Raw genomic sequence first — 11864 nt, forward strand, 5'->3', positions numbered from 1 at the left:
TCACTTAGAAATGTCATTGTTTTCGAAAGAAAAGCAAACTATTTTTGTCCATTAAAATAACATCAAATTGATCAGAAATACAGTGTAGACATTGTTAATGTTGTAAATGGCTATTGTAGCTGGAAAAGGCTGATGTTTTATGGAATATCTACATAGGCGTACAGAGGCCTATTATCAGCAACCATCAGTCCTGTGTTCAAATGGCACGTTATGTTTGATAATCCAATTTTATAATTTTAAAAGGCTAATTGATCAATAGAAAACCCTTTTGCAAGTATGTTAGAACAGCCGAAAACTGTTGTGCTGATTAAAGAAGCAATACAACTCACCTTCTTGAGACTAGTTGAGTATCTGGAGCATCAGAAATTGTGGGTTCGATTAAAGGATAAATGGCCAGAAACAAATAACTTTCTTATGAAACTTGTCAGTCTATTCTTTTCATGAGAAATGAAGGCTATTCCATGTGAGACATTGCCAAGAAACTGAAGATCTCGTACAACGCTGTGTACTACTCCCTTCACAGAACAGCACAAACTGTCTCAAACCAGAATAGAAAGAGGAGTCGGAGGCCCCGGTGCACAACTGAGCAAGAGGACAAATACATTAGAGTGTCTAGTTTGAGAAACAGACGCCTCACAGGTCCTCGACTGGCAGCTTCATTAAATAGTACCCGCAAAACACCAGTCTCAACGTCAACAGTGAAGAGGCGACTCCGGGATGCTGACCTTCTAAGCAGAGTTGCAAAGAAAAAGCCATATCTCAGACTGGCCAATAAAAAGAAAAGATTAAGATGGGCAAAAGAACACAGACACTGGACAGAGGAAGATTGGAAAAAAAGTGTTATGGGCAGACAAATCAAAGTTTGAGGTGTTCGGATCACAAAGAGGAACATTTGTGAGACGCAGACCAAATTAAAAGATGCTGGAGGAGTGCTTGATGCCATCTGTCAAGCAGGGTGGAGGCAATGTGATGGTCTGGGGGTGCTTTGGTGGTGGTAAAGTGGGAGATTTGTACAGGGTAAAAGGGATCTTGAAGAAGGAAGGCTATCACTCCATTTTGCAACGCCATGCCATACCCTGTGGACGGCGCTTGATTGGAGCCAATATCCTCCTACAACAGGACAATGACCCAAAGCACAGCTCCAAACTATGCAATAACTATTTAGGGAAGAAGCAGTCAGCTGGTATTCTGTCTATAATGGAGTGGCCAGCACATTCACTGGATCTCAACCCTATTGAGCTGTTGTGGGAGCAGCTTGACCGTATGGTACGTAAGAAGTGCCCATCAAGCCAATCCAACTTGTGGGAGGTGCTTCAGGAAGCATGGGGTGAAATCTCTTCAGATTACCTCAACAAATTGACAACTAGAATGCCAAAGGTCTGCAAGGCTGTAATTGCTGCAAATGGAGGATTCTTTGACAAAAACAAAGTTTGAAGGATACAAATATTATTTCAATTAATAATCATTATTTATGACTACATTTCCTATGCATTTTGCTATATTTACTATTCAAACTCATTTCATGTATGTTTTCATGGAAAACAAGGACATTTCTAAGTGACCCCAAACTTTTGAACGGTAGTGTAAAGATCGAACGACTGGGTTGTGTCACACCCTGGTTCTGGGACTCTATATGTTGAGCCAGGGTGTGTTCTTTCTATGTGGTGTATTTCTATGTTGGGAGTTCTAGTTGTGTTTATTTCTATGTTGGCCTGAGTGACTCCCAATCAGAGGCAACGAGTGTCAGCTGGGGCTGGTTGTCTCTGATTGGGAGCCATATTTAAACTGTCTGTTTTTCCCTTTGTGTTTGTGGGTTCTTGTTCCGTGTTGGTCTATGTTACCTAGGACGTTACGAGTCGTTTGTTGTTTTGTTCATTGTCAGTATTTATCACTATAGATAAATAAACATGTTCGTTCATCACGCTGCGCCTTGGTCTATTCCGTACGACGATCGTGACAGAAGAACCCACCATCACAGGACCAAGCAGCGTGTCCAGGAGCAGGCAGCCTGGACGTGGGAGCAGATCTTAGACGGGCAGGGGTCCTGGACCTGGGAGGAAATCCTGGCCGGGATGGATCGCCGGCCATGGAGTGAGACAGTAGAGAGGCGACGGAGAGAGGAGCAACGGCGTGATCAGTGTCGTCGTCGGGCTGACGAGAGGCAACCCCAAAAAATTTTTAGGGGGGGGCACAGGGCATGGGCTGACGGAGGCAGAAAAGGGGCGTATTCAGAAGGCCACCAGGTTACGGGGACCACTGGTCAAAGTAGGGAAAGAAGGTTTAGAGGCACGGCGAGAGGTACTGGGGTGTGTTACCAGTCCGATCCGGCCCGTTCCAGATCCCGGGGTAGAGCCAGTGGTGTGTGTCCCCAGTACGGTCCGGCCTGTTACGGCCCCTCGTACCAAATGTACGGTGCGCGTCGCCAGCCCGGTCCGGCCTGTTCCTGCCTCTCGCACCAAGCCTACGGTGTGCGTCGCCAGCCCGGTCCGGCCTGTTCCTGCCCCTCGCACCAAGCCTACGGTGTGCGTTGCCAGCCCGGCCCGGCCTGTTCCTGCCACTCGCACCAAGTCTACGGTGTGCGTCGCCGGCCCGGCCTGTTCCTGCCACTCGCACCAAGTCTAGGGTGCGCGTCGCCAGCCCGGCCCGGCCTGTTCCTGCCACTCGCACCAAGTCTACGGTGTGCGTCGCCAGCCCGGCCCGGCCTGTTCCTGCCACTCGCACCAAATCTACGGTGCGCGTCGCCAGCCCGGCCCGGCCTGTTCCTGCCACTCGCACCAAGCCTACGGTGCGCGTCGCCAGCCCGGCCCGGCCTGTTCCTGCTCCTCGCACCAAACCTACGATGTGCGTCGCCAGCCCGGCCCGGCCTGTTCCTGCCACTCGCACCAAGCCTACGGTGCGCGTCGCCAGCCCGGCCTGTTCCTGCCACTCGCACCAAGCCTACGGTGCGCGTCGCCAGCCCGGCCCGGCCTGTTCCTGCCACTCGCACCAAGCCAGCGGTGCGAGTCGTCAGCCTGGTCCAGCCTGTTCCTGCCACTCGCACCAAGCCAGGGGTGCGAGTCGTCAGCCTGGTCCAGCCCGTTCCTGCTACTCGCACCAAGCCAGGGGTGCGAGTCGTCAGCCTGGTAAAGCCCGTTGCTGCTCCACACATCAAGCCAGGGGTGCGAGTCGTCAGCCTGGTAAGGCCCGTTCCCGCTCTACGCACCAAGCCAGGGGTGCGTATCGTCAGCCCGGACCGGTCCGTTCCTGCTCCACGCACCAAGCCAGGGGTGCGTATCGTCAGCCCGGTCCGGCCCGTTGCTGCTCCACGCACCAAGCCAGGGGTGCGCATCGTCAGCCCGGTCCGGTCCGTCCCTGTCTCACGCACCAAGCCAGGGGTGCGCGTCGTCAGTCCGGCACAACCCGTGCCTGGGTCACCGGTGCCTAATCAGGTACCGGTCAACTGCTCCACAACGGAGCTGAAGCTAACCGCTCCTGCTACGTCCAGTTCAGCTCCAGCCAGCGGGACCGGACCAGGGGCGCTATGGGGGGATTATTGGAGGGTGGTGGGCAAGGCCGGAGCCAGAACCGCCGCCGAGGAGGAATGCCCACCCAGCCCTCCCCTGTTTTGCTCTGGTTGAGGCGCGGTCGCAGTCCGCGCCTTTAGGGGGGGGTACTGTCACACCCTGGTTCTGGGACTCTATATGTTGAGCCAGGGTGTGTTCATTCTATGTGTTCTGTTTCTAGGTTGGGAGTTCTAGTTTGTTTATTTCTATGTTGGCCAGAGTGACTCCCAATCAGAGGCAACGAGTGTCAGCTGTGGCTGGTTGTCTCTGATTGGGAGCCATATTTAAACTGTCTGTTTTTCCCTTTGTGTTTGTGGGTTCTTGTTCCGTGTTGGTCTATGTTACCTAGGACGTTACGAGTCGTTTGTTGTTTTGTTCATTGTCAGTATTTATCACTATAGATAAATAAACATGTTCGTTCATCACGCTGCGCCTTGGTCTATTCCGTACGACGATCGTGACAGGTTGTGTCCGTAAATATCAAACTAATCGAATGAACGACTGGATCGTGTCTCTCACAAAGATGAGAAAGTATGAATTTGCTATAAATAAATAAAACATGTTATTTCTTACCCTGTATATGTGTAATTAGTATTATTTTCTATGGCAACTGTGGTAAAAGCCATGGCTTTAGTCATCAATCAATATTGTAATAATGTAGTAGTGTTTACGCGTCTCTAAAAAGCATTTGGTATTTGACCTGGAATTGTTTATTTATGTCTGAGAAAAAAACACCTATTTTTCAACCCATATGATCTAGTACACAATAGAAGTTTTAAAATATCATTTTTAACCCATATGATCTAGTACACAATAAAAGTATAAAAACACAATTTTCAACCCATATGATCTAGTACACAATAAAAGTATAAAAACACCCTTTTCAACCCATATGATCTAGTACACAATAAAAGTTTTAAAATGTCATTTTCAACCCATATGATCTAGTACTAAATAAAAGTATAAAAACTAAAAAAACGCTAATTTCAACCCATATGATCTAGTACACAATAAAAGTTTAAAAATATCATTTTCAACCCATATGATCTAGTACAAAATAAAAGTATAAAAACACACTTTTCAACCCATATGATCTAGTACACAATAAAAATATAAAAACACACTTTTCAACCCATTTGATCTAGTACACAACAAGTATTAAAACACCCTTTCAACCCATATGATCTAGTACAAAATAAAAGTATAAAAACACAATTTTCAACATACAGTGGGGAAAATAAGTATTTAGTCAGCCACCAATTGTGCAAGTTCTCCCACTTAAAAATATGCGAGAGGCCTGTAATTTTCATCATAGGTACACGTCAACTATGACAGACAAAATGAGAATTTTTTTTCCAGAAAATCACATTGTAGGCAACACAGACTTTCAACTCCCTCCAAAGATTTTCTATGGGGTTGAGATCTGGAGACTGGCTAGGCCACTCCAGGACCTTGAAATGCTTCTTACGAAGCCACTCCTTCGTTGCCCGGGCGGTGTGTTTAGGATCATTGTCATGCTGAAAGACCCAGCCACGTTTCATCTTCAATGCCCTTGCTGATGGAAGGAGGTTTTCACTCAAAATCTCACGATACATGGCCCCATTCATTCTTTCCTTTACACGGATCAGTCGTCCTGGTCCCTTTGCAGAAAAACAGCCCCAAAGCATGATGTTTCCACCCCCATGCTGCACAGTAGGTATGGTGTTCTTTGGATGCAACTCAGCATTCTTTGTCCTCCAAACACGACGAGTTGAGTTTTTACCAAAAAGTTATATTTTGGTTTCATCTGACCATATGACATTCTCCCAATCCTCTTCTGGATCATCCAAATGCACTCTAGCAAACTTCAGATGGGCCTGGACATGTACAGGCTGAAGCAGGAGGACACGTCTGGCACTGCAGGACTTGAGTCCCTGGCGGCGTAGTGTGTTACTGATGGTAGGCTTTGTTACTTTGGTCCCAGCTCTCTGCAGGTCATTCACGAGGTTTTTGCTCACCGTTCTTGTGATCATTTTGACCCCATGGGGTGAGATCTTGCGTGGAGCCCCAGATCGAGGGAGATTATCAGTGGTCTTGTATGTCTTCCATTTCCTAATAATTGCTCCCACAGTTGATTTCTTCAAACCAAGCTGCTTACCTATTGCAGATTCAGTCTTCCCAGCCTGGTGCAGGTCTACAATTTTGTTTCTGGTGTCCTTTGACAGGTCTTTGGTCTTGGCCATAGTGGAGTTTGGAGTGTGACTGTTTGAGGTTGTGGACAGGTGTATTTTATACTGATAACAAGTTCAAACAGTTGCCATTAATACAGGTAACGAGTGGAGGACAGATGAGCCTCTTAAAGAAGAAGTTACAGGTCTGTGAGAGCCAGAAATCTTGCTTGTTTGTAGGTGACCAAATACTTATTTTCCTCCATAATTTGCAAATAAATTCATTAAAAATCCTACAATGTGATTTTCTGGATTTTCTTTTCTCAATTTGTCTGTCATAGTTGACGTGTACCTATGATGAAAATTACAGGCCTCTCTCATCTTTTTAAGTGGGAGAACTTGCACAATTGGTGGCTGACTAAATACTTTTTTTTCCCCACTGTATATGATCTAGTATACACTAAACATATCAAAACACACTTTTCTACCCATATGATCTAGTACACAATAAAAGTATAAAAACACACTTTTCAACCCATATGATCTAGTACACAATGAAAGTTTAAAAATGCCTTTTCAACCCATATGCTCTAGTGATGATAAAACTATAAAAACACACTTCTCAACCCATTTATTCTAGTACTCAATAAAGGTTTAAAAACACCCTTTTCAACCCATACGATCTAGTACACTATAAAATCATAAAAACACACTTTTCAACCCATATGATCTAGCACACAATAAAACTTTAAAAACACCCTTTTCAACCCATATGATCTAGTACACATTAAAAGTATAAAAACACCATTTTCAAACCATATGATCTAGTACACAATGAAAGTTTTAAAATATCATTTTCAACCCATATGATCTAGTACACAATGAAAGTTTAAAAATGCCTTTCCAACCCATATGATCTAGTACACAATGAGGTATTAAATCACAATTTCAACCCAAATGATCTAGTACACAACAAGTATTAAATCACCCTTTCAACCCATATGATCTACTACAAAATAAAAGTATAAAAACACTTTTCAACCTATATGATCTAGTACAAAATAAAAGTTTAAAAATAGCATTTTCAACACATATGACATAGTACAAAATAAAAGTATAAAAATGCCTTTTCAACCCATATGATCTAGTGATAATAAAACTATAAAAACACACTTCTCAACCCATTTAATCTAGTACTCAGTAAAGGTTTAAAAACACCCTTTTCAACCCATATGATCTAGTGCACTATAAAATCATAAAAACACAATTTTCAACCCATATGATCTAGTACAGAATAAAACTTTAAAAACACACTTCTCAACCCATATGATCTAGCACACGATAAAAGTATCAAAACAGCCTTTTCAGCCCATATGATCTAGTACACAATAAAACTATAAAAACAACCTTTTATACCCATATGATCTAGTACACAATAAAATTATTAAAACACCCTTTTCAACCCATATGATCTAGTACACAATAAAAGTATAAAAACACCCTTTTCAACCCATATGATCTAGTACACAATAAAAGTATAAAAACACACTTTTATACCCATATGATCTAGTACACAATAAAACTATAAAAACAACCTTTTATACCCATATGATCTAGTACACAATAAAAGTATTAAAACACCCTTTTCAACCCATATGATCTAGTAGACAATACAAGTGTAACGAAACATATATTTATATGATGATATGATAAAATAACATTGTGAATGAATAAAGCCTTTTCATACACTACATGACCAAAAGTATGTGGAAACCTGCTCGTCAAACATCTCATTCCATAATCATGGGCATTGATATGGAGTTGGTCCCCTACCTTTGCTGCTTTAGCAGCCGCCACTCTTGTCTAGAATTGTCTAGAATGTCTTTGTATGCTGTAGCGTTAAGATTTCCCTTCACTGGATCTAAGGGGCCTAGCCCGAACCATGAAAACAGCCCCAGACCATTATACCTTCTCCACTAAACTTTACAGTTGGCACTATGCATTGATTCATCACTCCAGAGAAAGTATTTTCACTGCTCCAGAGTCCAATGGCGGCGAGCTTTACGCCACTCCTGCCGGCGCTTGACATTGCTTTTGGCAATGTTCCAACATCTAGCGGAAAGCCTTCCCAGAAGAGTGGAGGCTGTTATAGCAGCAAAGGGGGGGACCAACTCCATGTTAATGCCCATGATTTTGGAATGAGATGTGTTTGATGAGCAGGTGTCCACATACTTTTGGTCATGTAGTGTAGTGTACTTTATAATATGTCCACATCTAGTTATAATCTGTTTTAGGAACATCTACCCAAAATATTTCACCTTCTTTATTACTTTACCAAACATGTCATGGCATTAGTGATGGTCAAAATGTGTAATATTTGTGACCGTCTAAATCAGCATTAGACAAAGGAAGAAGGGCTACGTAAAGGGATATGCAATGTGTCTGCCTCCAACGTAAAACAAATGTTTGCTTCCGCACAAAATTACTTGTTTTACTTATTTTAGGTTTAAGGAAGAAGTGTGGTCGCATTCTTTATCGTAGAGCTATGAAAGTTAGGCATTTAGATCTGCTTGCTCAAGACAAATTCAGCGATTGCTTTGCCATGTCTGTGCCGTGAAGCAGTCAAGCTGGATAACTGTTTTTCTAAGAACCGCCCCTTTGACGTAGCATTGCAGTGAGGTGATATAAATGGATGTAATGATGCAGCCGACCACCAGAGGGAGGCAAATACAAGTTTATTCGACATGGTCCTAGGAAGGTCTGTATGGCTGTCTTCTGACTTATCAAATGGTGGGAAATAAACAAAGAAATGTTAAGTAATTCTAGTGTTCGATTGTCAGCTTAAGAATTATTCTGGCTGCAGAAGTGACTGTGTAGCTGTAGCTATTTGGCTAACTAGCAGCAAACACTTGGTCGCGTCCATAAATATCAAACTAATCAAACGAACAACTGGGTTGCGTCCATAAATATCGAACTAATCGAACAAATGACTGGGTTGCGCCCGTAAATATCGAACTAATCGAACGAACGACTTGGTCGCGTCCATAAATATCAAACTAATCAAACGAACGACTGGGTCGCATCCGTAAATATCGAACTAATCAAACGAACGACTGGGTTGCGTCCGTAAATATCGAACTAATTGAACAAAGGACTGGGTCGCGTCCATAAATATCAAACTAATCAAACGAACGACTGGGTCGCGTCCGTAAATATTGAACTAATCAAACGAACGACTGGGTTGCGTCCATAAATATCGAACTAATCGAACGAACGACTGGGTTGCGTCCATAAATATCGAACTAATCGAACGATCGACTTGGTAGCGTCTGTAAATATCGAACTAATCAAACGAACGACTGGGTCGCGTCCGTAAATATCGAACTAATCGAACGAACGACTGGGTTGCGTCCGTAAATATCGAACTAATCGAACGCTCGACTGGGTCACGTCCGTAAATATCGAACTAATCGAACGAACGACTGGGTCTCGCCCGTAAATATCGAACTAATCAAACGATCGACTTGGTAGCGTCCGTAAATATTGAACTAATTGAACGAACGACTGGGTTGCGTCCATAAATATCGAACTAATCGAACGATCGACTTGGTAGCGTCCGTAAATATCGAACTAATCGAACGAACGACTGGGTCGCGTCCGTAAATATCGAACTAATCGAACGAACGACTGGGTTGCGTCCGTAAATATCGAACTAATCGAACGCTCGACTGGGTCACGTCCGTAAATATCAAACTAATCGAACGAACGACTGGGTCTCGCCCGTAAATATCGAACTAATCAAACGATCGACTTGGTAGCGTCCGTAGATATTGAACTAATTGAACGAACGACTGGGTTGCGTCCATAAATATCGAACTAATCGAACGATCGACTGGGTCGCGTCCGTAAATATCGAACTAATCGAACGAACGACTGGGTCGCGTCCGTAAATATCGAACTAATCGAACGAACGACTGGGTCGCGTCCGTAAATATCGAACTAATCGAACGAACGACTGGGTCGCGTCCGTAAATATCGAACTAATCGAACGAACGACTGGGTCGCGTCCGTAAATATCGAACTAATCGAACGAACGACTGGGTCGCGTCCGTAAATATCGAACTAGGCGTATGTCGCGCGTCACTACTCCACAGGAGAGCCATTTGAACGTAAACCTTTTTTTGTTATCAAAATGTTTTTTTTTTAAACTTTCATGTGACTTAATAACAAACTTGTATGCCATCTGTATATATAAATAAAATAGTTAAATGATGAGCCTAGTTGGTTTAGCCACAGAAAAAGACAGCAACATTCCCGCTAGCCATGATTGGCTGAGATAATGAGTGGGCTGGACATGCCGAGAGATTAGTTGCACGCTTCTGTCTATTTGAGCTGGTCAGTATGTGTAGGTAATCCTGTCTAAAGCAGCTTTTTTTTTTATATAAATTGCGTAGTAGAGCTGCATAAGTGTTGCTCTCCACATTCTGGAGGACCGAGTTTTGAAATCAGTGGAATTAGAGTAGCTAAGGAGATGGAGAAAACACCTGTCTCCAGGTTTACATCTTTAAACTAAGGGCAACCATGTCATCCGTGACAGAGAGTGAGAAGCGTCCATCCGTGTATATGGGTAAGATAGTCTAGCTAGCTACATTTTCATATATTACACGTTTCTAATTTAGTCAGAAAGTAGTTTTCATTTCAAGTTAAAGTGTACTGTCAGCTAGCTAGCTAACGTTAGCTGGCTGGCTCACTAGCTAACGTTACGTGTATGATCGTTGTAGTAATATCAGAGCTATTTGCTTTGCTAGTTATACCCTAATGTAAGTTAGAGTAAATTGTTGCCAGCTGCACAGTTGCCGTCACCAACGCTCTGGTTAACATAAAAACAGCCTAACCAGCTCTGTTAGGGTGAGTAAAATGGTCAGTGAGCTGTTCCCTCATTTAGTCTGGAAGTAGCTGGCAAGCTAGCCAACATTAGCCAGTTAGCGTGGGTGCTTAACTGCTGTTGTTAGGACAGAACGCTCGGATCAACCCTTAAAGAGATGGGTGGGGCTAAAGCTCTCGTTGGCTGGCCCTAACTACATATTCGTCGCCAAACCCACTGGCTCCAGGTCATCTATAAATCACTTCTAGGCAAATCCCCGCCTTACCTTAGATCATTGGTCACCATAGCAATACCCACCCGTAGTATGCGTTCCAGCAGGTATATCTCACTGGTCATCCCCAAAGCCAACACCTCCTTTGGCCGCCATTCCTTCCAGTTCTCTGCTGCCAATGACTGGAACGAACTGCAAAAATTTCTGAAGCTGGAGACACTTATCTCCCTCACTAACTTTAAGCATCAGTTGTCAGAGCAGCTTACCGATCACTGCACCTGTACACAGCCCATCTGTAATTAGACCACCCAACTACCTCATCCCCATATTGTTATTTACATTGTTATTTATTTTGCTCATTTGCACCCCAGTATCTCTATTTGCACATCATCTTCTGCACATCTATCACTCCAGTGTTAATACTAAATTGTAACTATTTTGCACTATGGCCTATTTATTGCCTTACCTCCATAACTTACTACATTTGCACACACTGTATATAGATTTTCTATTGTGTTATTGACTGTACGTTTTGTTTATTCCATATGTAACTCGGTGTTGTTGTTGTTTTTATCGCACTGCTTTGCTTTATCTTGGCCAGGTCGCAGTTGTAAATGAGAACTTGTTCTCAACTGGCTTACCTGGTTAAATAAAGGTGAAATAAAAGAGAGTGTGAACGATGCTGAATGGATGTAGACAATGAAGAGCTCTCCAGTAGGTTTACCAAAACATTCAAAGGCCATTTTCTCAAAAGTGAGGTTACAAGTTTATCAACTTTCGAAGCAGAATTACTTTCCCATTGTTCCTCAACTGTAGTGTATGATATACCATTTTCTAGCTCTGAGTCTCTACTTTCATCCAATGCAAAAAACACAATTTCAAATTTCGCTACACGAGACCGATTTGAGCCGGTCCGTCACGTATTCAGCCCAAGGGCACAACGGCCACTGACCGCAAAAGGCATGGATTTTCTTAGGGGACATTATGTCAACACAAAGGAGATGCCGCTGGGAAATTCGAGGCATTATCAAGTGCTTGTCAAATTGTGAATGAGAGACTGATGAAGGGTGTACAGCCAG

The sequence above is a fragment of the Coregonus clupeaformis genome, chromosome 10 (genome assembly GCF_020615455.1).
Source record: "Coregonus clupeaformis isolate EN_2021a chromosome 10, ASM2061545v1, whole genome shotgun sequence".
In the NCBI taxonomy this organism is placed as follows: Eukaryota; Metazoa; Chordata; class Actinopteri; order Salmoniformes; family Salmonidae; genus Coregonus; species Coregonus clupeaformis.